We start from the raw sequence: 26,327 nt of genomic DNA on the forward strand, positions 1-26,327 counted from the left end.
CAGATATTGTCAAGAGTTTTCTTATTTTATAAATGATCTGCTTGATGCTGAGTGCCCTGGGATGCCTTAGTTCGTCCTCCTAGGGTTTTCAGATCAGCATCCAGAATGAGAGGGTTCTACCCCATGGACAGGGAGAGGGTGACAGCAGGTTCCTCAGACTGAGTCCTCTATACCAGAACTGGAGAATTTTGATCTTGATCTTAGGCGGTCCTCTCCAGGATAAAAGAATAAAACACACCATCTCCTAGACCTTATGAGCTTAGGGAGGAGATGTTGAGCCATTGTGAAAGGCCAGCCACACATACACTTCCATGTAGTCCAGGGTCAGACACACCAAAAATATATTGATGTCTCTTGAGAACTGGCAACTTCTCTAATTTGTGTAGTTTTTGATTTGGTGTTTATTTCCAGGCAGCCCTTACTAGGAAAACCCTAAAAACAAAGGGGCCTGTGCATTAGTTTCAGGGTCATGGAGGAAGAGAACTGGGAGGCTGTGTCACGTTCTAGAGGCACCGGGGAGGAACTCCAGGCAATCTGAATGTGCTCAGGGAGCCAGAGAAAACAGACAGGAGTGGCCTTTGTGATCTTCCAGGAAAAATAATACAGGGGAGGAGTGTCAAGGTCTAGGACGGATAACATCTCTTTACCAGTGATACTTACTAGCATTTGCTTTACTCCAGCTCTAGCTGTCTAGGATTCTAGGCTTCACCGTGAACAAGACCATATGAGCAACTAGCCATGAATAACTTCATGCTGGACTCACACTTTGCTTTTGTACCGCACACATTTGTACCTGTCCACTTACTAGAGGTACACAACCAATGACTACATTTGATGAGTCAGAAAAGCAAGGAGTAGAAATTCAAGTTTATAGGCCTATTAACTGGGGAAACAGAGGCTAGAACCTGAGTTTATAAAGTTTCTATTTTGCTATGAGTCGAATTAGTGCGTTTGGATATAGCTCTGGTCCTCTTTTTGAGTAGAGAACGGGAAAGATTTCCAAAAGCAATACTGAGTCTACAATATTGTAGCCAGTGTGGGTTACATCATGGGTATTTCAGTGGGAATAATTATGGGCTGCCTTATTGAGACTTGTTTTGACTCATCCAAACCAAGAACAAAATCTTGAAAAAATAAGGTTGACATTTGTTTTGCTTTCTTTGAGTGGAGGGTGCAGGTATTTATGTGGTCCTCCCCCTGCAAATGTTCCGCAAGCTCGTTGAGATCTTTTCTCTCCCCGACATCTCATTCACTAGACAGATGTCAACGTCTCTCCCCCTCTCTCCCTTCATATCTCCCGTCCTCCCCTCCCCCTCCCTCTTTCCATGCTAACCACTCAGCATCGGATTGCTCTCTCTTCGGTTTCCTCCTTTAGACCTCTGCTGCTCATACCTTACCCCTCCAAAAGTCCCCCTGCTCCTTTATGTGACTTTCTCTGTCATGTCATCAGGAATTATACCTGATCCATAACTCTCATCTCTCTTAGCTGAAAGCAGCTTCCCAGAATTCTGGTGGATAAAAATCCTTATCCTCATAATATATTTACCACTAAACTTCTTTACATTTTTTCTAATCCTCAAATTATCCACTTTAAGGGCAAAGTGCACCCTTCTTCAGGCCAGGTGCATGATTCACAATGGTTCTCCCTTTCCAAAAATGGTTTCTTGATTCGTGACCATAAAACTGGGCTCTTCCTCCAAAAAATACATGGTTGACTCAGGATAGGTGATTATTCCAAGCGTAGCTTCTCTTTCCCAGAAAACTAAAAATTTAAAATCCAGAGACACAGACTGAGATGTGCCAGAGCTGACATAAGCAGATATGAAACCACAAACCAAAGTCCTGCCTCTGAGCTCCCCAGGGTTCCCCTGCTCCCTTCCCTGCTGGGGCTGTGGTTTAGTTCATGCTGGGAGTTAGTGAGACCCCCAATATTATTCCAATAAGTCCCCTAGCCAGAGTCAATTTGTGCTACTGGAAGAAACTATTTTCCAAAAGGATCTAGACCAGGAGATGGTTGGTTAATTTAAAAAAGCTCTTCAAGTAGGAAATCACAGAGGTCACGAACACGTCAAACCCTTTAACTCAAGATATAAAAATGTACACGTATTTTCCAATTATTTTTAGGTCTGCTAATTGGAATTTCCGCTGTTGTTCTTGTGCAAACCACAGCTAAGATACAATAATTATGATTTCTAATTTAACCTCATTCAAAGTAAAATGGGGGTTTTCAGCCAATTGTAAAGCAATCTGGGTACATAATCATATCAAATTTTAAAGATTTTTTCCCCCTGATTCATAGTTGTCTTACAACACCTGACTCCTGAGCAATATGGTTTTAATGATTTGCCCTTACCACGTTTTCCAAAGTGTTTCAATACCCACAACTCTTTTTCTCACTAATTCATCAGGAAACAGGTATGAAATTAAATTACAAAATTATAATACTACAACAGGCATAAAAAGGTTTGAAAACAAAACAGACACAGCTCATCCTTATTAAGCATTCAGCTCACCAGTAGGAGAAAAGGTGTTCAAGCACGAAAGAGAATAATCGTCTAACATCTGCATTTAACATGATGTGGGCATCAGTGCATTTTACAGGGAAAGTACAGGGCATCGATCAATCTAGAGAAGTGGTTAAGTGGATGTAGATTAAATGAATATCCACTGGACTTAAACCCAAAGAGGCCAGGCTAATATAAGTAAGACATTCAATGCCAAGCCAAAGGAAGAACTTTCAGTAGATGAAAAAACTGCATATTTAGCCTTTTTCACAGTGTTACATATGTTTATAGTTTGATATTAAAGAGATAGTATGGCTTACGGAAATAAATCAAAAGCTGGCATTTGGGCTTAACATTGACACTTACCCAAGCCAAGCATATCTTAACAGACAAAACAACTGCAATTGTCAGCCGCCAAACAACTGCACACTTTATTCACTGTACTGAATTCAAGTAGAAAAAAGAGAAAATCGAGAAATTCTTAAAATTCTCCAGAAAAATGTATAATCCTGATCTTTCAAATCAAAGACTTCACTTTTCACAATAATTATTAACTGTTTCTTATTATGACTGAAAGCAGATTTAATCAATGTCATCATTAGGAATCACAAAATGAGTTTTTTAAAGAAAATTTTAAATATAATATTACAGATATGTATCTATATATACCAACATTTCTAGGCAGTCTAGCTATTAGTGGTATTGTTTTCTGACTTAGATTTAGTGTGGCCCCTAAGTTTGATATAAAAATGATACTAGAAAGTGAAGTGTGCTTTTAGTTAACTATGCTAGAAGATATAATAAAAACATGGAAATGCCACTTGAAAATTCATCAGATCATCTTTCGTATCATTAGGTTGTGAATTTCTAAAGTTCAATGACCATCAATATACATTGATCAATCTCCAAAAAGAATGAATCAGTAATCACAATTGTGAAAGCTACATGGCGTTGGTCATCCCTAAATCAGAAGTCTACATGCACCGGAGGATTAGCACATATTCAGAATATCTACAGACAGTTCAGAGCTAATGAGATCCTTCCAAAGAATGCATTGATATACACGGTACCAAACAACTAACTGAGTAAATGGGATCGCCCCAAATTTCTTGGCTTGACCAGCCCTGCAGTGAACGGCACTTCCAGAGTCACACCCCCGTTCAGGATCTTGTGTGTTCATTTCCTCAGTAAAAACTGTGTGTAATCTCCAGCTACAAGATGGAGTCATCAATGCTGAGTTCCTACTCTGCAAGCCAACTGACATCAAAACCAAGCCGGTTGCCACCAAAGACTGCAGAGCTAAGAGTGTGAGGAGGACCGACAGAGACAGATGCTAAAGGAACAGCGGAAAGGGGAGCTAAAGCTGCTGATCACAAGTGATGGGGATGCTGTGAGGCACCACAGAGGCAATGTGGAAAAGCTGTCATTTTCTGGGTAGCAACAGGAGTGCATGTGGGCAGAACGGGGTGGCTCGCACTAGGGAAATACTGTCACACTGCCCAGGAGTGAGCGAGCAAGTGGGAGTGCTAACAGCGAAAGGATTCCCCACCAGCAGCTCCTAGGCTGGGAAGGGACTGAGTCATTCACACTGCGCCTGTGGAACTCTCTGCGGGGCTCCATTGATCTTGTGGTCTACACTCATGCACAGGGCTTGAAATATACCTGTGGCTCTGTCATCTGTAAATACAAGCGAAGATCACCCCTCACCCCACTGCTGGGAAGGACGGTGACAGTGACTAAACAGGCTCTACAGGTGGGTGCAAGTTGAGATAACAATAAAGCATTGTTTGTCACATGTCCCTTCACCCTGTGAGACATTTGGGGGACTGAAATGGAAAACCCTCATTTTACAAGGTATTAGGATGAAGGTGACCGTACTGTCTCCACCTGATCAAGTTCCTGTGCATGTAACACGAAAATTGAGTGGCTACCACAAACAACACATTCACTAATTCTCATCTCATCTCAAAGGTGTCTGTCTTTGAATCCCAGTGCTTTGTGGGTACTTCTTTCCTAACACTTCTATTACTGTGCTTCGAAATATAGTAATTTGCTCATCTACTAATTCATCCACTCAGCATTTTTTGAACACTTACCACGTGCCATCACTGTTCTGGGTGTGGTCTTGTTAGAGGACAAGACAGAGAAGGTTCCTGCCTTCATGGAGTCACAGCTCAGAAGACAGACATTTTAAGAATTGAACAAACTATTGTGAAAATAACAATTCATATAAGTGTCATGAAGAAATGCCGATTGCCCAGGCAGTGGTCCCCCGGCCCCCGTCTAGACTGCCTTGTCTGATCTGTTTGTCCAGACACAAGCAGGATGATGGCTGGCTGGCAGAGCACGTGCTTAATAAACAAAAATGTATGAAATTTGTCTAATGAGTGTCAGAAAGATTTCTTGTAAGATTTTAAGAATAATCCTAAGAAGCAACTTGATCTGTGAAATTTTAGAAGTCATGTCTTTTCCTTCCCATTGGTATATTTGCTTTTCATTCCTTAAAAAAAAATTGAGTTTCGGGAAAAAAAGTATTTCTAATAGATACAGACTATTTTTAATGTGCTAGATTTTCAGATCTGAGCTTTATTTTTGGAAATCTAGGGCAAACATTTAGTGTAGTTCACTGTACCATTTGATCCTGATTCAGAGGTCTCACTCTTTTATTTTTATTTTTTTCCCTTAACAGAGACACTGGGGATCAAACCCCAGACCTTGTGCATACCAAGCACTTGCTCTGCCACTGAGCTATACTCCCCACGTTCTCAGAGATCCCACTCTGGATGCATAGGCTAAAATCCTATCCTGCTTTCCTCATGTAAGTGAAGTGGTTACAAAACCTCTCAAATACACTTTTAAAAAAGGTAATAGAAGCTAGAGAGAAAAAATGAGGCTGTCTATCGAAAAGCCCTGATACCCCTAAGACCTCACTGGTCTGAAAGAGTGATGGATGCATCAACAAGAGTCAGTTACCGTCAGGAAGACAGTTTGACTACCCACCATAGGCTGAGTGTCCTGAGATTGCCTCTACTCATTGGTGCTTCCAGGGCTGATGGAGTTTCCCACAGTCAAAGAGTTCATGCCTGGGGCAGTAGTGGACCCCTGAACTCCACTTCTGCATTAAAGACACTATTGGTCAGTCCCTATGCAACTATGATTGCAAACCATTTGGAATATCATTCACGGACAATTCTGAAAGTATCCATAAGCCAAATCCCAGAAACCCTGAAGAATAATATACAGGTTTGCATATGCATTATTTTCTAAAAATCCTCTTCCAGTTGTGTGCTCTGTATTTCCTTGTTGCTTATGACCATTAGAGATAATCTCCAGCAAAACTAAGGGCCAGAAAGAGCTGATGAACAGCTTGCAAAAAACCCTTTAAATCTACATTTAAATCTGTAATTACCCTCATTTACTCTTCGCAAAGGGGTGTGATTCAATCCACGGAAGCTTGCTCTCGTCTGAAATACCAGGACGCAAAAACATATTGTGCCAACCCTCAAGGAGCTTACATTTTTGTGAGAAGAAACAATTCTCAACCAACTAACGGGGACGCCAGGCAGAAGCTAAATACAGTAGCGTAAGAATAAGTGCACGGCCATGAGGTCACAGAGGATTAAAAAAGGAAGCGTTTGGAGGCAAGGAGACCAATCCAGCATCAGCGGTCAGTGATGCCCAGCGTGCCACTCTGCGGGCTGCGATGGCAGAACGAAGCCACCGGGCTAAAGCACGGAAGAGGCAGGGCTGAGAGAGGCTGTGCTTTAGCGGACACGCGGGGAGCGGCGCGGGGAGCTCGGCCGCAGACCCACGTCCCCCCGCTCCGTGTGTCCATCTGCAGGGGTTATTTATTCAGTTTAGGTTCGGGACATTATCCTTGTGAGAATCCAGATGCCCTGGTACATTTTATCTTTAGAATTTAACAGAAAAGTCTCTCCTTGCCTGCGGTGGCATCTGCTGCTATTAATCATGGCATGCGGGGTTTTAGCCGCGGCAGGAAGCTGAAATATGTCTCCTTTTAACTTCTACTCAGTGGTCCCGGCTCTGCCCTCGGAAACTAACAGAGATTAAGCCGAATCCCTCTTCTGCGTGGCAGCCCTCGAGCTGTCATTACGAGAGGCCGCTCTCATTGAGTTTCCCAGGCCCTCAGCTCCACGAACTACTCGTGTTGGTGTGAACTCTGCTCCCTCTGCTGTCCTGGCCCGCCTCCTCCTTACCCGCTCCAACGTGTCATGTACCCCCTAATGTGGGAAACCCGGTCGGGGCACAAGCTTCCAGAGCCCCGTGACTGGGACGAGCAGACGGGACCCGCCGCCTTCCTCACCCGTGCGCCGTGCTCGTAAAGCAGTCGTACTACTGGTGCCTCCTGAGTTTACAGCGTCCCCACACTTGGAGACATTTGTCACTCGGACTTGGAAAATCCATCTGTTCCTGTACAGCTCCTTATTTAATCTCAGAGTCGAACTTCACATGAGTTTTTTGGTTTTTTTTTTTAAATGAGGTATAGTTGATTCACAATGTTCTATCAATTTCTGGTATACAGTATAGTGATTCAGTCATACACATTATATATATTCCTTTTCATATTTTTTTCATTATAGGCTATCACAGGGTATTGCATATGGTTTCCTGTGCTATACAGTAGGACCTTGTTGTTTATTCTATATGTAGTAGTTAGTATCTGAAAATCCTGTACTCCCAATTTATCCCTTTCCACTGCTTCCCTCAACCCCGTAACCATAAGTTTGTTTTCTATGTCTGTGAGTCTGTTTCTGTTTTGTAAATAAGACCATTTGTTGCTTTTTTTTTTTTTTTTTTTTTTTTAGATTCTACAAATAAGTAATATCATATGATATTTTTCTTTCTTTTTCTGGCTTATTTCACTTAGTATGACAATCTCCATTATTTTATTTCTTTTTATGGCTGAGTAATGTTCCACAACTTTTTTATCCAGTCATCTGTCAATGGACATTTAGGTTGCTTTCTTGTCTTGGCTCTTGTAAATAGTGCTGCTGTGAACATTAGTTATTAGAGCAGCAACAGAGATGTCTATCACATCTCATGTGGAAAAGAAGCATTCATTACCAGCATTATCAAAACAGCCTGCATCTATGAGCTCTTGTATGTGCCAGTAATATTAGTCTTTTTAACAAATTACATCCTTTTAAGAAATTAAACTGAATTTAATCAGAAAAATATGAGCAAGACATCAAACAGTATAAAAGTACATAATATGAAAAGTAGATCTGCTCTTCTCCTTACTCCCCACCCATTTCCATGTTTTGTATATTCCAACCAAATTTTCTGTGCATATATATTATATATCATGTGTTTTAACAGTATGTATAATACTCTGATCTTAGATATTTTTAAGCTAGCTAGTTCTTGGTAATTATTTTCTAACATTCCATACAGGGCCTTCTAAATCTTTCCAACAGCTACATGTATTTCATTGTGTGGATGTACCACAATTTACATCTCATTTAATTCTGAGAACAACTCTATGCAGAGGTCTTATTGTCATCATTAAACATAAAGAAAACTGAGGCTTAAAAGAATTATTGCCTTGCTCAATGCCACATGTTTGAAAAGTAGCTCAGTAAGGGTTCAGTTGCCTGACTGCAGGGTTTATCCATGTATCACCCTTTTAGAAAGATAATTTCTGTGGGTGGATTTCATAACATTTCAAAGATTTTCTAAGTGCATAGTGGGTCTTCCTTTACATTTTTCAATTGGTACAGTAAGATTTAAAAAGCAACTCATGTGTTTGACCACGACCAGAAATGTTTAAGTAGTTCAGGCAGTCCTGAACTAGTCTTGCCTCTGGAGTTCACGAACAAACAGTGGTTTGCCAGATTCTAACTGCAGAATGAAATAACAGAGTCTGTATTCACAAGTACTGTTAATTTTGATACAATTAAAAATTTGTTGTACAGGTGCCTTTTGTTAACAAATTGTTACAGCATCCAGAAATATCCAGAAAAGTCATGTACTGAAAATCTGTGTTTTATTTAATAAGTTTTCATCTTTTTATTTACCCTATTTCAGAAAGCCAGAGTTGGTCCTATCTCCTGGACTCATTCTGCCATCATTGTCTCTTTCATAAAGCTGCTAATTTCATACAGAAAATATTAAAACATGATTATGATTCTGCTAAAAGAATAAACATGTCAAATGTCAACAAAATATTGGAAGTCTGCTGTGCTTCAGACAGAGTCAAAATAAATAGCTTAAATTTGTTCTTTTCAGTGCCTGTCTGAGAAAGTGAAAGAGATACACCTGTTACGGTAACACATCCACTGTGCACCACGGCTGTTCATCTTTACAATAAATAAATTAAGATTTTGGGTCCTCCTGCGATTGTCAGTTCAACCTGACTCTGGCACCTCTCTAATCAAATATATCCACGTGATATTGCAAGCTGCATTATAGTACATTAATAGCCTGTAAAGTGAAATTGATGGAGCATGATGGACTGTTTTCCTGAAGCAGTGACAAACTTATCAATGATAGATGCACTAATGGATATGTTGAATTGCAATAAATATCAATGCAGAATAGCAATTGCAGAGCATTAAACATGTCAGCTTGTGAACTGAGGCATTTATGAGGCTGAGCCAGCTGGAAATACGAATGGTGTGCTCCTACGAGCCACTGCAACGCTAAGGTTCCAAGGAAAGCAGAGGCCCTTTCATCAAATAGGTCAGGCCTCCGGCAAATTGTTGTCACAGCTGTGCCATTGTCAATTAGGCCTCCGATGACTCAGCCCTTTGTTTTTTCCTGCTTGCACATCTCGCCCCACCTTTTCTCTGGGCTTGGGTGCTTTGCTCCTGCAACCTTTCCAACACATTTCCCCTCGGTGACTCTCCTCACATGTTCTGATTCATCTTCCAGGCATTGATCTAAAACTCAGGGAAGGGACATCAGGGAAAGCATCTCAGCTACTTCAAAAGGCACTGCTGTTCCTCCTGGGCTATTTTGGCATGTCAAGCCCAATAGGCCAAGCAGAAATGCTCCGCACTGCGACATGTTCGCCTCTGATGTGGCGAGTGCACTTGCCCAGTCTTCCTGAACCCTAAACACTTTGTTTAATGTCAGTGAAATCTAGCAGGACAGTGAGGTCCAGGATGCAGTGGAGGACAGAGGCATCTCCCATGGTTTTTGGTCATGCTCAAGCAAAAAAAAAAAATCACAGCATCAGGACCGGGTGACAGACACACTACGTGTTTCAGGCAGAACGGAAGTGAACCTGGAAGTATGTTTGGGGGGACCGAGTAGTTGGTTATGGATTTTTTGAAAATGATGACATGATAGATTAAGATTTAGCAACATTCTTTAGTCTGTGCCAATCTCAATCTCGGGTTTGATGATGGGGGTGTGTGATAGTTACCCAAATATGCTCTTTTCATTTCTTGGGCTGTCATCTGCATCCAGTGTTTTCATAAGCTGGTACAGATTTGTTGTCAGATAGTCCAGTAAGTTACTCAGTACCTTTCAGAATCAGTTGTCACAACGTGTTCTTAATAGAGTATTATGCAACTGAGGTTATTTGAGAAGATGACTAGACTCACCAACAAAATAAATATTTGATGATTATAATTCAGTTTAATATGAAAATAAGTTAGTTCACTTGTCATTGATTCTGCTTATCGTCACAAAACCACAATAACTAAACTCTGTATTAAACTGGGTGGCATTCCTCTGTCTTTGTTATTCAGGAGAGGTAAATAATATAAGTAACAACTAAAGAAAACGGTGACGTGAAACATGATGAAATAAAAATAACATGACATTTAGTCTCAAACTGACACGTCTAGGCTTTTAGATGAGGAATAGCAAATAAAAAGTAAAGGAATCATAAACCTGACCCTTCAATGTATTCTGGCTGATTGTTTAATCAATCGTAAAATATGTAGAAACCATCTCAGCCTTAAAGTCCAACTGCAATATAGTGCTAAAGCTCACCCAAACTTGTATCAATTATTTTGATTTGATAGCTAAGATAATCTATCAAGGACATGTCACACCAACTTTGTAGATGGAAGGAAAATGTCAAAGAAAATTGTGAGAGTTAAAGAGAGAGAACTTTATTGGAATTCCCTCCGCTGTTATTAGTCCTCAGATTCAGTTAAACAACTTTTTATGAAACACCAGTTATAATCCAAGCAACTTTTTAACTCTGATGATGACAAAGCTGTCAGCTGTACAAGTATTTATTGGACATCTACTATGTGCTAAGGGATATAAGGGAACAAGCCAGATCCTGCCCTCACGGGGTCTTATGCCAAGATAAACACAAGAGAGAATACACATTTTTAAGGTAAACAATAAAACGTATTAGATATTGATGAGCATGATGCAATGCAAAGAATTAAAATAGGGTGATGTGAGCTGAGTAATGGGTTGCCTTTCTTAGAATGGTCAGGAAAAGCGTCTCTGAGGCTGATATTTAATTTGAAAGTTACAAATGATGACAAGAAGCCCCATGAAAATGGAGGGAGAGACTTTCAAGTAGCAGAATAATTGGTGCAAATGTCCTGAAACAAAGACAAGTTTGGTAAGTTTGAGGATCAAAAAGGCCAATTTGACAGAACCATAGAGTCAACACAGTTTTATTCTAATTACACCATTAAAAAAAAAAAGACCTTCATTCTTTATTCAAGATAAAAAGTCACTACCATGGTAAGTCTCTGTCTCTCTGTAAGTTGTGTGTGAGTGTGTATGTAAGTATGTCTGTGCCAAAGTCTTAGTCACTTGTCTCCCGGTACTTGTTTCCACTTTTTCTCTTGAATAGCCTTGGGGCTGGAGCCGCTGTGGGAGCTGACTCTACTCTCAAGGCCAGCCCTCAGCCTTAAGGACAGCTGGAAGGATAAACAGCCTTGAGGACATCGAGACAGGTTAACCTGGGAATACGGAAGCCTGATTCAGAACAGACATGCCAGGATGCTCTGAGCATACCAGCTCTCTAAAGCAGAGGGAATGCTTAATTCTGTCTTTCTCTTGGTCAATCCCTGTACCGGAGCCAGGTGAGACAAAAAGCAGCCTCCTCACAGCCACATGCTAGAATACGTCGTCAGAATGTCCCTCAAGGGCATGACAGGAGATACGGCCCTCATAGTCTTTGAATACATGACAGTTCTGTTCTTTGGAAAGAATTTTAGCTTGATGAATTCCTTGTTTGAAATTCTGATAAGTAAATCTCTGTTAACTGAGTGATAGTATTGCTGCCTTTTATATATCCCTAGATTTTAATGAAGTCATTAAATTCATTTTTAAAAGAAGATAAAGCCAGATATCAACTCTGACCTTGAATGTCTCACTGACAATCACTTTTCACATAATAGAAAACATAACTTTGAATGACAATTTTGGTTAATTTTTCCCTGGAAAAAAAAAAAAAACCCAATAAGTTAACCTCTTTATGACTCAGTTCCCTCGTCTATGAAATGAGCGAATTTGTTTAGAGAACTGCTAACGTCCCTCACACTGCCGACATTTATGACTAATAAAGTATCAACTATTATATAAATGTAGACTTCTGTGTTCACTGTTAGTAATAATAATAAAAGAATTCCATGCATACATGCACCAGAAATTATATTGTACATAACTTTGTATAACTCAGATGATGGTAAGGTGTTCATTGCAGCAACATTGTGAACAAGGGCAGCAGGAAACAGCTACTGAAACAAAAACAGAAACCGGGATGGAATTACACACTTAGATGAAATTTGTCAGTTCATTCAGTTTCCACATTTAATTGTTATTTTCTAATTCTGGACTTCTCAACTTCCTAAAACAGTTTCAAAATTATTATTCTATTTTATTTGCTATTTTTCCTAGTCATTGTCGACTTGTATGCCATGAAATTAAATGGAATTTTGTGATCCTCTCCTACCGTTGGGTTTCTGTATAACCTAAGAAGCAGGCTTTAAAAAGTGACATTTTGGAAGGTCCCAGAATGGGGCATAAAAATTCCTTCCTGTGACTGTCCTTTTGTGAAAATGTCCCAGAGAAATCCAATGGTCTGTGTGCGGCCTCTCAGCTACTTTCTGATGCCAGTTCATCTGTCCTCCTGAAAGTGATGTGGAATCTACAGTTTCCCCAGGTTGCCTACATATACCAGGTGCTCCAGCAACTCTGTTTAGTATAGAATTCAAGGACTCAAAGATTAAGTACCTACTCTGTGCCAAGGATTATGCCAGGTCCTGGAACCACAAAGAAGCAATTAGACAATTCACCATGTAGATTCATTTACCCAGGGAGTATGACTTAAATTTAAAATATCAGTGCACAGGAGACCTTCAGTCCACTTTGTTCAATGAAAAGAATAAAAACAAAACAAAAAACCCCGTCCTTGGCACCTTTCTGAGTAGATCATAAAGAATAAAGGATGGAAGGAAAATAAATACCTGCATCAGGAGGCAGTACGGTTTCATTCTAACTCATTATTGCTCTGGTGCAATTCACCCACATAGCAGTTGTCAGTTTGGGGTTGTGATATTTTCATTCCAAAACAGCTGTGCCACAATTTGTTTTCGTATTTAAGGGCCAAGACAGAAATTTCTGGTGACAGCACAGCTGCTGGACAAGCTGAGTGTTAGGACGAGACCTCTGCCCCTAACTGGGCCTGAGTCTTGTTCACTGCACTGCGCTGAGGACATACAACCTTGAAAGTCAGGCTCCAAGCAGGGTCACGTCCATATGGGGAGCAAGAAAGAGAAGGGGCTGGTGAGTCGAAGCCTCTGCGGAATGAGCAAGGCGGCGGTCAGGAGATGTTGTCCCCCTCCCGCTGTTGGAGCTGTGGCAGTGGCAGCAGAGCCCCTAACAGGTGCCGGGGCAAAGGGCGGAAAAGAACCTGGGATGGAGGCTCTTGCTGTAGTTGGAAAAGAGCTTATTTTCAAAGTGCAGGAAATTGCAAAATTGGCACTTCTACAAGTAGATCACTATTTGAGGAAGGGAGAGGGACAGGACCTCCCTCAGTCTTCTCTACTTGCTTACTCCAAAATACACAAATCACAGTAAAACCCCAATTCATAGTCACATGTCAGTATCCTGTGAGAATCTGAAGAAGAGCCTCATGAAACAGCTCAATTATTTCCATCAACATTTTTAATTTCTTCCTCACAGCACTAAAAGCTTGAGACAATATTTTCTGGATGTGAATCTTATTTCTAAGACCACATCTTTATATCCAGACCATTCCAAGAGCTACTGCGATCTTGACTTCCAAGCACAAGATTCAACAAACTCTACAGAGAAAAGTGAACAAAGATCCAGAATTTTCTTATCAATACTTTGTTGACACATTAGGCCAACTAATTTGATCAAAAATTTCACCAAGGATAGTTCATTTTTTTTTTTTACTGTCTATGTACAAGTTTTAAAAATTATGTTTCAAGTTAAAAGCACTATAGCTGGTTCTCTTATTCCAGCCCAACAGCATAAAAAATAAGATTTTCTTTTTAGAGATGAAAAAGCATGTTCACAGACCATCCTGACGGCCATTCTTGCCTCACCTTTCATGCAGCCATGTGCTTGGTCAGTACCTCTGACGTCAGCACCCAGAAGATAAACACAGTTGTCAAAGGAGAAGAATAACTGCTCCCCACTGGCACATCAGAACATTCATTCAAACTATTAGCATTCATTGTACATCTTCTATGCGGCAGAGATTGCACTAAATTCTGGGTGAATGGGAGAAAAAAAAGATACAGCTCCTGTTTTCAAATAGTTCACAGTCTTTTGAAGGAAATGACAAGCTGACAGACTAGAAAATTAGAGCCACATTCGACCCCTGCATAGTCCTGAGTATGAAGAGGGGTGGGGGAAGGTGGGGTCTGAAAAGTCTTCCTGACAGCTTGAGATGAGTGTTGAAGGTGAAGTTCAAATGAGCTGGGTAGAGAAGAGAACTAAGCATTCCAGGTGGAGGGATATATGCCAAGACTCAGAGGTGTGAGAAACTGCACAGAGGGTGAGAGAGGAGCCTTGTGGTCCATACAAGGAGTGTGGGTCTTTAGCCAAAGGTGATGGAGAGCCACTTTGGGAAAGTAACAACATCAGATTTGCACTTTCTAGAAAGCTATCTGGCAACTTGCATGGGATCCAAGAAAGACACGCCAAACTGGACACAGAGGCTAATGCAAGTATTCAAACAAGGCACTGGGAAGGTCTGAATTTCTTCAGACTCTCATCACCATGGCTAATATTGGTGAGCGTTTACAGTGCGGTACGCACTGTACAAACACACAGACATTAGCTCACTTGACACAACAGTACTAGTGCCATGGTTATGCCCATTTTACAGCCGGAAAAGTAGGTAAGAGACTTGCCCTCAGAGTAGTAATCAGAAAAGTCAAGACTGAAACCCAGGAGGTTTGATATTAGAACATTCCTGCTTATCCATAGCTCCATGCTGCTTCACCTGGTTTACTGAGTCTGAGCAGAAGTTGACCTACCGCTGTTTAGGTATAAAGCCATCGGGTGTTACTGAGGCAGGGGGGAGACTCAGTAATCAGGCAGCCTCCAAAATGATGAGTCCTTCACCCCTGTGTGCTCAAAGACCCAAGGGGACAAATATTCACATATATATAGTATAAGAACATGTTTTATGACCAATAAATGAGGTTAAAAACATCTCTTAACTAGAAACCTACTATAGAGTTTATATGAAAAAAATAAAGTCAAAAGCAATCAATTGCTCTTTGCTTTTAGGCCTCTGAACTATTATTTTAATGCTTCAGATATTGTTCTAACTGTTGTATAGCTTTATGATTCCAACTTGTTCCCTTTTGACTACCTCATTCTCTATGAAAAGAAGGTTACATCCGTTTTATTGCACATGTGTTACATTATCAAAATATTGACTATTGAACTTAGTATTTCATTATTTTCAAAAGATACGGCGATAGCACTCTACTATAAATGCATTTTATTTGAGGTGACAGTTTCCAGACTCACTTATCCAAGCAAAAACTTCATTATTTCTGGCAAAGATCCCAGAGAGGATCTCCATAACTCAGAAACTGAAATATCACTCTTGTTCAGGGCCAACGATTGTAATACAGCTAAAAATGTCTGCAATGTGTATACCCCAAGTCAGTCTTAGGAACAACAATGGATATAGCAGGTAAGAATCTAATTTCCAATTTCAAATAGATTAATATACAGAGATGTATTCATATATGCAGAAGTAGGATGCTGACCACAGACAAGATACAGTATTGGTAAGTCTCTCAGTAGGATTTGCCTACTTTTTATTGCACAGGAATTTTTGCTTTTTCCACATATAAAATTAACCTGTTCCATATTTTCGAAAGAACCACAAACTATATTTAATAAAAATCCAACAGGAGTTCATTTCAGTCCTTACTCATTTAAAAAAAAAATTTAAATCCTGAACTACAAGTAAAAGTCAATGTACTGAAAGTCTTGAATTTTATTATTAACACATATTTCCAATTGCTACTACTTAACTTCTGTAAACTTCAAATTCATGATGTTGAAATTATATCTAAGTTTTGTTTTCAAATTATTTTGAAGATGAAGGGAGAGTAAAATGCCATGTGATGGACTGTAAGCCCTTTGAGAGCAGGGACCATGTCCATCCATTTTTTTTTATGCCCAGCCGGATAACGCCCTCCACCTGAACATTACTCACTAAATGGTTAGATGAACAAGTGAATGGAAGAATGAATGAAATAATGAGATCAAAAGAATGTAAACAATATCCTGATAATTCAGGCAAAGCTGTTCTTCAGTAAGAGAGAAGGGAAGATTCAAAAGCCTGGGTTATTAAAATTAATTGTCCACTCTAATTGAATTCATAGGATAACTTGACTGAAATTCACAAGATAATTTCTCTCCAATTACAGACACAATAATCTGCTGTGGGCACAGGGCCAGCATGAACACTGGATTACTGAGATCCCTCAGAATTAGCACTGTTTTATTGGACTTTGCATTCTTTCCCAGAAGATATTATTTCTTACTACTGTTTAGAATTTATATTTATGTCTTCTCATGTCCATTTTTTCAAGTAACCAATGTGTTAAAACAAAACGTCTCTATTTCAATCAAGATAAAACTGAATTAAACTGTTCAGTCCTAATTTCTGAATAACAATTTCTGAATCAGTATTATAGATTTTAAAACATTTGCTAAATTAGCATGAGACCTACCTTCTTACATGTTTCTTTGCTTGTCATTTAAGGAGACAACTCTATCTGACTTTACAAAAAATTGATGCCTAAAAAAAAATGCCTAATGTTCATCTTGTGTTTATCTTATCTTTATGAGCTTATCTAGCTCATAAATCTGTGATGTTTTTATTCCAACCTTATAATCAACATATTTTCTTAAGAAAAAGAAAAATCAATCACAAAGAAAATGGGGAAAAAATTGCTTAAAACACCAAATAGTGCTATGTAAGCACATAGGTCAGGGAATGAACTAAGATCTACTTAGAATCTTAAAAATTAAAGTATCTTTTCCTGACATGATTCCAGGAACTTTATGAAATATTTGTCCCTATTATTAACTCTTGTACCTTTCATGGTTGTATGGTTTTTAATTATTTCACAGCATGGCATGAACTGAATTCTCTAGAGGCAAATCCTCATGAGTCCATCTTGATTACTTTTTACCCAGTATTTACTTGGACGAAATAAGTGAAAACAGCCTCTTAGTACAACATTTCACATAAGTCAATGTCTTGGGTATTTTCATAAACTCCAAAGATTCAAGTCCCCACTCCCCCCCCCAAAAAAAGACATTCTCATTTTTGCCGAAGTATTTTTGATCCCCTCTTGCAATTTGACTCAAACTCCCCATTCATTTTTGTATGAGAACCCTTAGTATGCAATGTTCAACATACTACTTCATTGTCTTTGAATTATAGAAAATGTTAAGAATTCAGTGCAGCAAAGTTTAACTTACCTTAAAAGAGACTGGTTTTCATGAACTCTTTTTAATATGACCTAGGTTCTCTGGCCAAAAGCAACATAGGGAAGAGAAGAGAGGAGAGGAGAGGAAAGTCTGAGACCCGGTGGGTTGATGGTTCCCTCTCTGTCTGTGATAAGCACCACGGAAGACTCCGAGTTTGTCCTCACTCCTGATGCCACACACCTTTTCTTGGCACTTCGTCTAGTCCCAAGGGAAAATTCCTGCAGAAATTTTCTTTTCCATCATCTCTTGACAGATGGCTCTGCTGGCAAGAGCCTCAATTCTTAGGAGTGCTTTAATAGGCTTTTATTCTCCCGCATTGCCTCTGCACAGGTTTTATTTTTTTAATTGCATGTTGGTTGATGCCTCAGTGTCCTAACAGGCTGGAGCATCATTGCCCCCTTGGAGCACTCCCAGCTAATCTGCTTTTGTGTTTTTCATTTCAATACATTTGCAAAGCTAGTTTCCTTTTAATATTTCATTACTTTCCTGCTCCTATACACAAAGGCAGTTGGGAAAAAAGGGTTCAACCATTTACTTCTAAAGCACAGAACGAATAAATAATGAGCTCTTCAAATACAAGTAAAGTAACTTTGCATGGGCACTGATAGAGTTTGTAAACCAGAAAAAACCAGAATCTTACAAATACCAGTTTTCTTGACATTTCATACATTCCTCTGACAAATGCCTTTTTAATGTAGTTTCTCTCTCTCTCTCCACTCATCTTTTTTTGGGAAATAAGGAAATTACTTGAAATTACAGGATCAATTGTCATCTAGATGATATCACTTAAGATAGTAAAGAGAATATTCATTTCTCAATTCTTTCATCCTTATCCTTAAATATGATGAGAATAGGGATGATTCAAAGATGGGTAGCAAACTGAAATGCCTATAAATTTAGGCAAAGAATCTGAGCCAGGGATGAAGTGTGGAGTGGTGGGAACCAGGGCAAGCTGGGCCATGGGTGCCACTGTCAAGGGGCAGTGGCCACTCGTCTCCAGCCCATCACTGTCCGGGAGGAACTCAGATTCCGTATTGTGAGAGCTATTTGCTTTTCAAGAAGATCCCTATATGTGACTTTTTATGTGAAAAATCTCTTGCTTTTTAAATGTTAGAGGAAACTAAGCCCAACACCTAGGGTCCAGCCTCAGCCTGAATAACGCCATATGAGGCATTATTGGAACTCAAGTATACTGTCATGAAACTAATGCAGACACCAAAGCACTGCCCCTTATTAATTATGCACTCTTTCCTCATAAGTAAAAATGATAATAACGTAGACTAGTTAAAACAAGTGAAAAACACATAATAATCCTTATTAAAGACCTAAGAAAGGACATTAGCCCAAGAACAGGTAAGTGGTGTGGGCAAAGTGTAGCTCAGATATGGAGGGGAAGCACCAGGTTTATTAAAAATAATAATTAAAAAGCAGTTTAATGAGGAGTGAGAAATTATTGTATCTGGATGTCTTTCTCTCTACCTAATCTTTGTAATAATTATTTTTCCTAATGACACAATTCATGCTAAATGCAGAAAAGAAACTTTTGAGAAATACTAATTCCATTACTAGTAAAATATTAGTTTATATGCTTCTAGAATGTGTCTGTACATACACATAATTTTAAATATATGTATTTTTGCGTTATATACATACTGACCTTTCTTTATAAAAACTGTATATTGAACATATTACTTGATAGATACTACTACTAATATACTAATGTTTTAGTCTATTTTTTCACTCAATACTAAATATGGTCTCAACTTTTTCCTATTTCAATAAGTAATCATTCACAATGTGACATTTAAATGGCTACATAGTATCCCATTGTTTAGATATAACTTAACTTACCTGGCCAATCCCCTATTACCAGGTAAATTTTTCCAATTCTTCTCTTTACAATAAAGTGTCTATAACAACTGTTCACTTATCTTTGTGCACATCTATTTTATCTTATCGTGTCAAAATATATGCATATTTTTCTCCCAAAAGATTGTGCCAATTTACAATCCTACAACTGTGATAAGTGAATTCATTTCCCTGCATTCTCAACAAAACTGAGTTTAATCTCTCTAATTACTTGAGGTGGAAAATAGATCGTGTAATATTTTAAACCTTATAAAAAGTCTTTTTCACATATACCAGATGAATTACTATTTTCCTTCATGTTTTTTCTCTTGACTGACTGGCAGGACAGGTTTAACTAGCACTCCTTGGAGCCAGCAAACTAACATGGAGCGATGGGAACCATCCGAGAGCTATCTGTGGTCCGTCTGCTAAAGTATCTGGACACCGGCCAGCAGCAATGGGCCTTTCCCTCTTTGGGCCCCAGATACTTGATGCTCATCAGACACGTCACGCGTTGGTACTTAATGTGGGTGGGTATCAGCCAATCTCTTGAGGGCCTGAATAGAACAAAAAGAGGAAGGGAGAATTTGCTCCCTCTGCCTGACTATTGAGCTGGAACATCAGTCCTCTCCTGCTTTTAGACTGGGACTTACACCATCTGCGCTCCAACTCTCAGGCCTTCAGACTCAGGCTGGAACTCTACCCCTGGCTCCCTGGGTCTCCAGCTTGCAGATGGCAGACTGTGGGACTTCTCAGCCACCTTTATCATGTAAGCCAATTCTTCATAATAAATAAATCTCTCTCTCAATAGATAGTCAGCAGATTAGTATTTGGAGACACGAACCCAGTATTGATTATGAAGGGCAAGAGGGGGAATTTGTCAGCTGGTAAACTCTTTTCAATAAATAGACTTTAGAAATCAATGACTCACTGTAACACACATGTAACTGGGAAGAGAAATGTGATGTCAAGACTCATACCCAGCGCATCCCTGTTCAGCAGTGTCAGTAATCCATATTCTGGGTAAAATAGTCTAGGTGTTCCGGACAGAACCATCCTTCTCTAGGGCATAATTTTCTAAGAGCACACTTGGCTCACTAGTTGCCATACATTCAAGGTCCTTTATAACTGTTCTCAAGAGCTGGTCAATCTCTTCTTTGAGAAGAAGTCTCCCCTCAGAGAAGTGGTTCCCTCTCAGTGGACTCAGAATCACTAAGCGACTTGACAAGTAACGTCCTGTACTTCAGTTTCCAATCTGTAAAGTGAGGATGGTAACTGTAATACTTCCCTTACACCTGTTATCATAAAGATTAAATATAAATTGCTAAGATGATAGTGTGATATAGGTAAGACCGAAGTTTCTTTTTTCCCCACTGTTATCACCACTGTACTTTCTAGTTACGTTTCTAGGTTCACAAACCTGAGTATACTGTAATTTATATCTTTGATGTACCCCCAAAAGATGAGTTTCTTGCAATCGAGGTCTTCCTTGACTTTTATATCACAAAAATTAACACATTATCTAGAAAACATTAAGCCCTGAATATTTCTTTAATGATGGGTGGGTGAGTAAATGACCAAATCATCCAGCTTAATCTTTCCCCTTGTAATTCCCCTCCCTGGTTCCTAGTTCTAGTCCTCAGTTTCACTCTTTACTGAGTTGTACAGTCTTTCATAAACATATACACTCCAGTTAAACGGAACCAACACGGATCACACCTAAAGTCAGTCAAAACACATTGAACCCTAACCTTCAACAAGGCTTTCGCTGTCTTACGGCTGTTTCCCTCCCTAGAGGCGTGCCTCTCACAGACGACCTACACATAACTGATACTGTACCTAGAGCAGGCGAAACAGGAGTCTTCACTCTGAGGGGAGTATATTTAGTTTTGTATGAAAGATCATGATTTAGCTTCTAAATAAAAGCATTATCAAAAGGTAATCACTAAGGATGAAAGCTGCTGTCTGCAGAACAGGGCATCAGTGTGGACGTATGCTCCATGACCTGGACAATTCCACTTTTGTGCCTCGGAGACCTGTGGACACACCCAAGGCTAATCTGGACCTAGTGTGTGATCCAGGCTAATTCTGAGCAGTTTTTAAGGTTGAAGAAGAAATCACCTTGCCTTGTTTCTTCCTTTTACTTGAGGTAAGGCCCATTTATCCCACGTGTTAATAGTTCTGAGTTACTACATAGGTGCCGTTAATGTAAAAAACAGTTCATTCTGCATAGTTCCAAAAATGACAAATGCCATCTCAACCAATTCACAAATTTCAACACTTTTTTAATTGAAACATTAAAAATTATCTCTTCCATATCAGGCAGAGAGAAGAATTTTGTACCCTCAACCCAGAAAGGCTGTAGTGATGTTTCAGAATATGATTAAATGTTCAATATATCGAGAAAAAGCCACTTATTTCATAGTCATTGTATGCTTTTGTATTCAAATCAAAGGAGAAGAAAAGATTTCAGTTAGATAGTCTTTTTAAACAGAGCGCTGGAAACTTGTGGACAGACAAGAGTAAGTGATTGTTTGGGGGCGGTTTACAAGCCCAGAAGTTGGTCACACTGTGTCTTTTCCTCCATGTCCTAAAAGATGAGTTGATTTGTCGTCAATCCTCTATTAAATGCCAGGCAAAAGCAGCTTTCTTGTTAGTATTTAAATAAAATTTAAAAATGTTCAGTCTTAAAGGAAACTTGGAGCTCATCTTAAGCAATTCCCTTCTTTTTACCCATAAAGAAAGGAGTGTGAAAAAATTAAGTGATTTTCCCCAAAATACACTTAATAACTGATACAACCAAAACTCAATCCCAAGTTTTAGTGCATTTTGCAATATAAAAAGACTTTCTCCTGTAAACAAAGGTAGGCTTTGACTCCCCTAGAGTTGAGAACCTCAATTTTAAAATATCTAAACTTGACCAGGACACATCTTGCTAGGAATCACCATGAAAATCATATGCCATCCCACTTCTCTCTATGGGTCCATCTGTCACCTGGTATAAATTGGAAAGGGATGACTGTATCTGAATGAAAATGAATCAACTGTAAGCACACTCTCACCCAAGACCAGCATGTAGCTATTTATTAAAGCATTGAGATAATTCCACGCTAGCTCTAGTCCCTCACATGCACCCCCTGGTGCCCTTTGCTGGGACCACAACCTCCCAATAATTCAGTAACCGAGGTGTAAGTACTAGCTAGCGTGACAGGAGTCCCCAGACCCAGCTCCTTCTCTAGGCTGGCTTCCATACCAACCATTGGTATTCATGGTTGTTAAATATATTATTATCATCCCTGGATCCACTTCCCCCCTTTTCCTTCTGTAAATGCTAAATAGCAGCATTTGATTCAGGTACCCGGAAACATCCCTATTTATCTGAAGATAAACTAGGCATAATGAATAAGGGTTATTTAATTCAAAAGAACTGGATGTTTAATGGTTCCATTGAAAACTCAGCTAGAGTGCTACTCTGAAAGAGTCTAGGATTAACTGTTGAAAGGTTAAAAGATACTTCTGTTTAGAAATAACACTCAAACCAGATAGTCTAAGGCTTTACCCCAAATGCTCTGTCTTGTGGGCATAACTTTGTGTCCTTAAGGAGTGATATCAATATAAATTATCACTGCCTCAAGCCAAGAGCATGGTGGACAAGTTAGACTCCTCAAAGGCTTAGCAAGAGTCTAACTCCTGCCTCCAAAACTCCCCCTGAACCCTGTGAAAACCACCCCTTCAAACTGATGAAACATTTAGTCTAAAAAGCAGTCAAAACTTCTGGCAAGAACTCACCAATGAACCCCCGACCCCAAGAAAACAAGTGGACCCAAGTCAGTGGTTGAGATTAGACAGAAAGAGGAAATTAGAATTTTTACAAAATCTAACATAAAAGGCACAGCAGCACCGAATAAATAAAACAGGACATAACAGGAAGGGACTGAAACCAACGCAAACAACTGCAAAGGGCCTTCTTGGCAAACTTTCAGACACAGAATTTGAGGAGGACAGAAAACATTTAATTGTTGAGTAATACTTCTTAAATGATGTTTTACCTCAAGAAAATCCTATCAGTGAAGAATGCAGAAAAATGGCTGGGCAGCTGCGTCCACCCCTTCTAACCAGAGCCCAGCTGCAGGAAGAAAAGCCAGAAACAGAGACAAAGAATAATGAATGAGAGGAGGAAATCTAGAAAGAAAGAGAAATTAAAATGAGACAGTGAAAAATTAAGCTGCGACTCAGAAAGACTAGGAAAAAAAAAGGCTTTAAACAAACTGTAGCAAATGTAATTTAGAATGTTTTTAAACTCCACTATTGAAAACGAATCTTTCTGAGACTAATTTGTAAAGACAGGCAGAGCCTCGATATTCTTGCCCCAGCACCGCAGTGATGGGAAGGTAGCACCGTGCACTCCCACTGTGGGCTCCTGGGATGCCAAGAGCTATTTATAAAGTGGGCACCATTGAGAAAATGGGTGCATATTTGGCTATTTTTCTCTGATTATTTGACAAAAGAAAGTACAACGCCTCCAAATTTCTCCAATACAGAAAATATGGTTTGTATCTTAGCACAGTATATTGGAAACTTTGTATTGAAATTAGCATGGTGATCCAGGGCCTTACAATTTTACAGTAAACAGACTTATGAGAGGCAGTTCAGCTCAGTGGTGGGCTCAGCTCTCAAACTACCTATATTTGAAACCCATTCTGCCAGTTTCTAGCTTTGTGTCCTTAATCCCTTAAATCCCTTAATCCCTTTGAACTTCAGGTTACTCGTAACTAAAACGAGAACAATAATGATGTCTAACTCATTGGGTTATCATGAGGACCAAATAAAACCCTTGGAATGCTTGCCAAGTGCTCGGTAAATGGTAACTGTCACTATTCTCTGGCACACTTCAGAAAGGTCTGCTTTGGTTTCTTTAATGCCTAGTGCCTGCTGTTGTTACGTTTAATAAGTCAGTAACTGTGAGATACTAAGATCATGTCACGAGTCGATAGATATAACATGTGTTGAGCATGTCTCCTGGGCTCAGCCTTGCAATGGGTGATAGAATGGAAGAGATACGGCCCCTGCCCAAAAGGCGCTTATTAAGTGAAATATCCTGTGACCAATGTCAGAGAGCAAAGCTTTGTGTTAAAGGGAGTAGCATAAAAATCTAAATTCAACAGATGCTAGAACTCCAGGTAAATCAGTGAGAAATGAGATAGAGAAACCTTAGGGAGGAAGTAGGAAGTAAAGTAAGCCTTGGAGGATGACTATGATCATAGAGCAAAAAAAAAAAAAAAAAAAAAGTGATTCCTGCTAAAAGAAGTGATGCTAGCAGGATTATGGGTGAACACACAGTACATCCCAGCCTGGCTTAACTAAAGTGAATGCAGCTTTTTAGAGAAAAAATGGGCAATGGGGTTGTTTTGTAGAGTTGGAGGAGACTGTGGAGGGCTTGGAAAGCCAGAGGAGCTTTTCCTTGAAATGGTATGAGATGAGGATTGTGCATTATGAAGGGAGGTGATAAAACAGTGTTTCATAAAGAGTGGCCTTGTTAAGGTGTGCAGGGAGATCAACATCGGGAGAGAGGAGGAGACACGGGCTGGCAGTAGTAGACGTGATCTACATGTGACATGATGACTAACTTAGGGTGGGGAAAGGAACACGGAGGTTTTACTATGAGTGAAACGGCGGTCACTGGAGGGTTTCCAGCAAAGTGGTGAGAGCATCCGATTGGTCTTCCCACACGTCTCTGACTGCTCAGGGGAGAGCACTGTGAGAAGGTCAAGAGAGGAGCTGGGAGAACTGGTAGGACCCCACTTACATAGTTCAGGAAAAAATGATGGTGGCTTGGCTGTCTTGTAAGTGGGAAAGGTGAGAAGTGGTTAGAATCAATGTATCATGAACAGGCTTCAGAGGCAGGCTCTCAGGAGTGTCACAGGACCCCACCTTGGTTAATGCTCTGCTATCATAGTCTTGAAATTCTTAATAATCATTGAATAAATGGTCCCACATTTCATTTTACACTAAGCCTCACAAATTATGTAGGCAGTCCTGATTGTGCATGTAAATATAGCAGGATTTATTAATGCATTGGAGTTAGGGCTATGAGAGAAAAGAAAAAAATTCAGTGATTACTCTGAGATGTTTGGCCTGAATATCTGGAAGAATGCATGTAGTGAGATGGAAAAGGCAGTGGGAGGCACAGAATGATGGAGGAAGTGTCAGAAGCTCAGTTTTGGACATACCAAGTTTTAAGATGCTTATTAATCATCCAAGTAGCGATGTCTGGAGTTCAAAGAAGGGTTTCAGGCTGGAGATTTAAGTCCAGAGTTTACAATATTTGGATGCTATCTGACGCCACAAAAGTGGAAAAGAACAGCTTCGTATGGAGTAAAAATCAAAAGAGAAGTCTAAGCCCTGAGCCATATGGCGGTCCCACCTTAGATGACAGGTGATGAGGTGCCAGCAGTGACAGAGCAGGTCACCCAGAAGAATTCCAGGCCATTCAGCAGAGTGCGTTGCACTAGAACCCAAAGAAAGAAAATGCATCAAGAAAACACTGATGATAATTCAAGCAAAGTAAGAGCTGGGACTTGAGTACTGAGTCTAACAATGTGGAGGTTATCGGTGATAACAGCCACTTCCGTGGAAAGGTGGAGGCAAAGGACTGATTAGATTTGACTCAGGAGAGAAAGAGGAGAGAAGCAGGAAACCACAAGTTCAAACACCTCTTTGAAGAATTCTGCTTTAAGGGGTGGAAGAGGAAGGGTCATAGCTGGAAAGTACCAGCCTCATTGAGAGAGCAGGAAGGCTGGATGTTTTAGGGTCAACAAATGAAATGTGATTTGAGATTAACAGCTTGATTTGGGGGTACACAGTTTGCGATTGTGAGGAGTCCAGTGGAAATGGCTAGCAGGCATCAAGAAAGATAGGAATAGACCGTCCATAGTTTAAACTTCATTCACACAGAGGTACAATTTGGGGCTGCAGAAATAAATTAACCTGGAATAAACGTGTACAGAGAACAATAGAGGATTGAAGAAA

The sequence above is a fragment of the Camelus ferus genome, chromosome 3 (genome assembly GCF_009834535.1).
Source record: "Camelus ferus isolate YT-003-E chromosome 3, BCGSAC_Cfer_1.0, whole genome shotgun sequence".
NCBI classification, from domain to species: domain Eukaryota; kingdom Metazoa; phylum Chordata; class Mammalia; order Artiodactyla; family Camelidae; genus Camelus; species Camelus ferus.